This window comes from Pelobates fuscus, chromosome 13, assembly GCF_036172605.1.
Source record: "Pelobates fuscus isolate aPelFus1 chromosome 13, aPelFus1.pri, whole genome shotgun sequence".
Classification (NCBI taxonomy): Eukaryota; Metazoa; Chordata; class Amphibia; order Anura; family Pelobatidae; genus Pelobates; species Pelobates fuscus.
Genome location: NC_086329.1, coordinates 15001813 through 15008644, shown reverse-complemented (window position 1 = coordinate 15008644; position 6832 = coordinate 15001813).

The following is a 6832-nucleotide window of genomic DNA, read 5'->3' as shown; positions in this document are numbered from 1 at the left end:
ATGTTTGCAAGGTAGGTGCTCTGGGCAATTGCTGCCTCGAGATTAGCTTCACTGAGCTAACCAAACCAGGAAGTAGCAGAACCGGTTGACTGACTGACTTCCAGGGTGGTGTAACAAGCAGCGCTGTTTTTGCCGCGAGGCAAACAAGGCATTTGCCTTGGGTGGCACTTTCCAGGGGGCGGCAAAAAACACCGCCCCCAAATGCCCAAGCATATGCCTTGTTGCCTCAGCGCAGGCGGCTAGCTGAGCTTCAGGTGGGTGGCGAGGTGTATGATTTATGAGCTCTCCCTGCTTAGCTCTGTCGTGCGCCACGGAGTGATGCCGGGAGCCGGAATATGACGTCACAGCCCCTGTCCAAACAGCTGACACCCATCTTTACCATAAAATCAGTGCACAAATAAGCTGTATGTAATAAGTGTGTGGTGATTGGCTGTGTTGGCTGTATGTGTGTGAGGTGAGCTGGCTGTATGTAATGTGCTCTGGATAGCCACATCCTGCCTGTCAAGTGAAATTGTTCACTCGCTGTTCGGCACTCAGTTAGTATGAGTGCAAGCTGGGAACATCAGACGGCTGCACTCTGACTCACAAGCAAGGCCGCCATCAGGGGGTGACAAGCATGATGGTTGTCAAGGGCCCGGCTGCCCTGGGGGGGCCCGGACTGCTCTGGCAGTCCCGGGCCACACTTTCTTTCTCTGCACACATAGATAGCAAATATCGCTATGTGTGCAGCCACGGGCCCCCGGCTCCCTGTTACCGCAGAGGGGGCCCAGGCAGCACACAACCTCTCTCTTCTAATAACTCTTGCGAGACCCGCGGAGCGTTGCCATGGTAACCGGGTCTCGCGAGAGTTATTAGAAGAGAGAGGCTGTGTGCTGCCTGGGCCCCCTCTTCGGTAACAGGGAGCTGCCCCCCCCCCCATCCCCCCCATTAGTACAAGCATCACACAAACTCAAAGCCGCCATCCTCCTCCTGGTCCAGCATCTTCAGCCACGTCAACCACTGCTGTCCTCCTTGCCCGCTCTCAACCATCCGCAACTCCGTCTCTCGCCTTGAGCAGTTCCCGCTCATCTGCCCACAGTCAGGTGTCTGTCAAGGACATGTTTGAGCGTAAGAAGCCAATGTCACAAAGTCACCCCCTTGCCCAGCGTCTGACAGATGGCTTGTCTGAACTATTAGCCCGCCAGCTTTTACCATACAAGCTGGTGGAGTCTGAGGCGTTCAAAAAATGTGTGGCTATTGGGATACCGCAGTGGAAGGTACCCGGCCGAAATTTCTTTGCACAAAAGGCAATCCCCAACCTGTACTCGATTGTGCAAAAGGAAGTAATGGCATGTCTGGCACACAGTGTTGGGGCAAGGGTCCATCTGACCACTGATACCTGGTCTGCAAAGCATGGTCAGGGCAGGTATATCACCTACACTGCGCATTGGGTAAACCTGCTGACGGCTGTGAAGCAAGGAATGCGTGGCTCTGCTGCCACCTCCTCTACTCCTCCTACTCCATCCTCCTCCATAACCTCCTCGGCTGAGTCCTCTTCTGCTGCTGCGTCTTGCTCCACATCAACGGCACCCCCCAGCACCCCAGGTACTATTCCACATCCCGGATACGGCAGTGTCACGCCGTCTTGGGTTTGACTTGCTTGAAAGCAGAGAGTCACACCGGACAAGCACTCCTGTTCACCCTGAACGCACAGGTGGAAAAGTGGCTGACTCCGCAGCAACTGGATATCAGCAAAGTGGTTTGTGACAACGGCAAAAATTTGATAGCGGCATTGAAGTTGGGCAAGTTGACACATGTGCAGTGTATGGCACATGTGTGTAATCTGATCGTACAACGCTTTGTGCATAAGTACACAGGCTTACAGGACATCCTGAAGCAGGCCAGGAAGGTGTGTGGCCATTTCAGGCATTCCTACACGGCCATGGCGCACTTTGCAGATCTCCAGCGGCGAAACAACATGCCAGTGAGGCGCTTGATTTGCAACAGCCCGATAGAACTTGCAATAGAACTTCTGGCCTGCCCCGCTTAAAGTGTCCTGTCAGAAAGAACCTTCAGTGCAGCAGGAGGTATTGTCACTGAGAAGAGAAGTCGCCTAGGTCAAAAAAGTCTACATTACCTCCCCTTTATTAAGATGAATGAGGGATGGATCCCGAAGGGACTGACAGTGGCCGATACATTCGACTAAAAAAGGCCTGATGAGAGGAGCTGCCCTGGGATAAAAATGGTGACCCTATGTAGGAGGAATAGTCCCTATTCTGCTCTGTGTCAGTGTGTATCAGGGTCCCTGAGGACAGGTGTCAATCCATATCTGCCAAGTGACCCTATGTAGGGGGAACAGTCCCTATTCTGCTCTGTGTCAGTGTGTATCAGGGTCCCTGAAGACAGGTGTCAATCCATATCTGCCAAGTGACCCTATGTAGGGGGAACAGTCTCTATTCTGCTCTGTGTCAGTGTGTATCAGGGATCATTAGGATAGGTGTCAATCCATATCTGCCAAGTGACCCTATGTTGGAGGAACAGTCCCTATTCTGCTCTGTGTCAGTGTGTATCAGGGTCTCTGAGGACAGGTGTCAATTCATATGTCAAGGTGTCAATATGCCATATGTCAGGTGTCAATCCATATCCATTGTGATTTAGGAATGTTAGTGATTTCTGCCCTTTATGGATTAAAACCAGACTCTGCATCAACTGTGTAATTTTCCATGGGAGTTTTGCCATGGATCCCCTTCCGGCATGCCACAGTCCAGGTGTTAGTCCCCTTGAAACAACTATCACTATTGTGGCCAGAAAGAGTCCCTGTGGGTTTTAAAATTCGCCTGCCCATTCCGCCGTTCGCGAACCGAAAATTTTGTGTTCGCGACATCACTAATCAAGAGAAGTTTACCTAGCATGATTGTTTTACATTTTAAAAATGTGCAGTTCCTCTTGACATTTTGTTTCATAACTCTAAGTCTGTATTCCAACGTTTCGCATTGCACCATATGTCATTGTCACTACGTGTATGTTCACTGCACTTCAAAAATAAAGAATTTAAAAAAAATAAAAAAATAAGAATGCAGCTTCCAAATGAATCTAAAATGAATGCTGTCCAGGAGGTGGGAGGGTCTGAGAGGGAGGGTCTGCTGCTGATTGGCTGGAATGTGTCTGCTGACTGTGAGGTACAGGGTCAAAGTTTACTCAATGATGACGAATAGGGGGCGGACCGAACATCGCATATGTTCACCCGCCGTGGCGAACGCGAACAAGCTATGTTTGCCAGCGAACTATTCGGGACATCTCTAATACACGTTAATACTTGGGTATACAAGAGGAATATAATATAACGATATCATTCAGTAGATATACACAGAGCACATATATATAAAAATTCTAACCAATAGGGATTCACGCTTAAATCGATGTAGCATCCCTGTACCATCAACCAATGTGTGCTTATCAAATTCTCATAATGTCGCTGCATGCTTAGCCAACGCAGTTTACCATTGTGGAATTATTGTTGTCAAATGTCATGCAGCAAAAAAAACTTATGCATAGGAACACCAAAAACCAGTGCCAACCACGATGAAAAGGTGAAAAAGAAGATTTACAGGAACCAGTACATCACACAGGGGGAGAAAAGAACAGGAAACTCCTAACGCATTTTGGACCAATTGGTGCTTAGTCATAGGAAACTTTCAAATGTGAAAAAAATTGAAATGTCATGCACCTAACTGTACACCGATGCACAGTTATATGATTCACCTCTTTAAATTAGCCAGACAGATAGGAAGCTTTCAAGAAAATTGGTTTACAAGTGAAAGAACGTGTTTGTTAAGGTATCTACGTGCAATACTATTGTTAAGTCGGAGTGAGAATCATGTTTCAAGAAAGCCACCCTGAGCTTTGGTGAATTTCTTTTTTTAATATATAAATGGATTTACATGTTTTGTAACTTTTTAAATGCTTGTGTAAATGTATCAGGTGTTTTCATTTTGTCTTTTTTTTTATTGTAGTAATATAGACCACACGATTCAGTAATTTCAACCCCAACTATTGCATTAAGTTCTTAGCAACCTCACTCAGAATTTCTAGATTCAGAGCAAGGAACACCAAGGGGCACTCTAGGGATAGTAATGGTGCTAAGGGGTTTTGTGGTTCTGTGCAACTATTTTTGAGCGGTTTGAGAAAATATGGGGCTCTTTCAGAAGTCTAATTCTGTATTATGCTTGCTTACATAATGATTCAGGTTTTAATGTCAACTGAAACTCTCTTTAGGTGTCAGGAGAACCTTGGTTTGTGATAAACTGCTTACAAAATGATTTAACAAACATTGGATGCACTGTGCCCAAAAACCTTTGTACTATAGCCACCGTGAAAAGATTAAAGGAAGTTGCCACATTTACACGAGACTTACCTAAGACTTTTTTGCTAACAATCAATTGCAGGTCTTAATAAAGGTGTCCTGCCCCTTAACCCTCCCCCTCCCCCCTCTCAAATAATAATCTGTATTAGAGATCTACTCCGTGACCCCCAGGACTACCAGCAGAAATCTTGTGGTGCTTTACAAAATCAAAAGCTCACCCAGCACACACACATTTCAGCCTACAATTTGACACTTATTCCCAAGAATTTGAACATTGTATACCGTGTTGGTATGTTCTTTAAAGTCATGTCTTCACATAAATAAAACAAATTGCAATCTTCAGGCTAAAATAATCTGGCTGTGATGGATACATATCCCAGATAAGTTATTTTAGCCTTAAAGTGGCACTGTTACCGTCTGGGGACTTTGCCAAATTTGCAAAGACCCCTGATGGTGACATTGCCGCTGGGGTTCCTGTGGCCGGGAGCAGGTAAAGGTGAGATTGACTAACGTTAACCTGCTCCTCTCGGGCATGACCATATTCCTCTGGCGGGTCCTGTTCACGAAGCATCTGGAGCGGAGGTCACCAATGAACTCTCACGCATGTGTGAAAGTACAGCATTGAGGCCTGGGTGGATCCTCCATAACCAGAGCCAATTCCCTGGAGCCACCACTGGTGACAACTGTTGGGATGGACACTGTAGCTTGGCCCAGAGTCTGAGAAAGACAGGCAGAGAAAATATACAGAGACAAAGTAGTCCTTACTTTGTTTCTATATATCACTTGACTCAGTGAAATTCCAACACAGTCATAATAAGTATTTCATAAAGTTTCTATATTTATTAAATATTCATTTTTCAGGGGGGAATGTTGCGTTAAATTTTCACTCCGCTACATTTCACAGTTTAGTGAATAATCCTGATTCCTGAGTGTGTATATGCACTCCAATAATTCTTGTGTATCTTCCTCCATCCAGGGAATGTTGGAGAACGTGCAAGTTGGTAGCTTCAGAGAAGATAATAGACCTTCAGGATATTTGAGGGGACATTCTAACCACCATATCTACTTCAGCTTATTAAAGCATGTTGATGTGCAGTACACATATTAAAAAAAATACATTAATTCCCTTCATCTATTGCCAGATCCACAGGAATTTTCTGTAAACAAATTACTTAGACCTATTGATGGGCACTCGATCGCACATGAAAAGTGTTGCCCAGCAGCAGCAGCTAGAATACATATACTGCGGAAGGGAAATCAAGAGATTAATGAATAAGGAATCCTGCAGCATGTGATTTCTATATACTTCAGGGCAGCAGTTTTTAATATGTTATCGGTTAACATGAAAAACTGATATTACCATAGTGGATATGGCAACCCAGCCCCCTTCCCCATAAGCTTGACTTCCTGTGTGAAATTTAGACAGGAAAACTTTCAGAAATTGTGCAATTAGATCATTGGTTCCCAACCCAGTTCTCAGGTACCCCCTAACTGTCCAGGATTTAGGGATTACCCAGTTGTGTCTAAAGTGTTTTTAGAAGAAGAAAAAAAACACTTTAAACACAACAGAGCAGTCCCTAAATTCTGGATTGGTAGGGGTTACTTGAGGACTGGGTTGGGAACAACTGATTTAGATTATAAAAATATTACTAGAACCCACTTTTTTGCTCACCATGTATTTACAGGCTAGTTACTAAATCAAGAATAAACAGTGATTTATTCACAAAGCAATAAATTAGTCGGACATTTAGACCAAACTAGCAGATTTGGACAATCTGGGTTTGACTACATTTTGCAAGTCTGTATTTTTATTTCATCACAACTCATGGTGTAGTGTTAAACATATAGAGATATTGCTGGTTTACCCTTTGATATAAAATTACAACAGGGCTATTAAAAAATTACAGTCAAAAAGATAATGTAAAGAAAACTGTATAATAAAAGTTAACAATTTCACAAAAATGGGACACATGCATATATGTTGATTTAAACTAGTTTACTACAATTTACAATAAACATAATAATTTGTCATTGAAGTGCTTCTCTAGAGGTTACTTAACTCCTTGTGTCTGTCAGATACACTGTCCCTCTCTAAATAAAATAGCGGCGTTGTTTTGCAGAGGTAAAGATTTCCATACCTTGAAATACTGTGTGTTTGCCTCTCACGGTCACCAAGGCCTTGGCTGATTGCTTCCAAATCCCTATTCTGATCTCATGTTACTGAAGGCTCACACCTGATGCTTTTTTACTAATGTAGCAGTGCTGTAACCCCAGCTTGAAAACCTTATGGTTCAGTTACACTCAGAAAACAGTCTAAGCACCATAATCACTACAGTGCACTTGTTAACGGTTTGACAATTTACTTGGGGTTCACCAGGAGTGAGTCATTATCTCCACTGACAGTCTGAAGCCCATACAGGCAGCTTCCATTAGCTCACCAGCTCATTGGCTCAGAGTGTCAGCTGATCACTCTCCGCCAGTAAGCTAAGC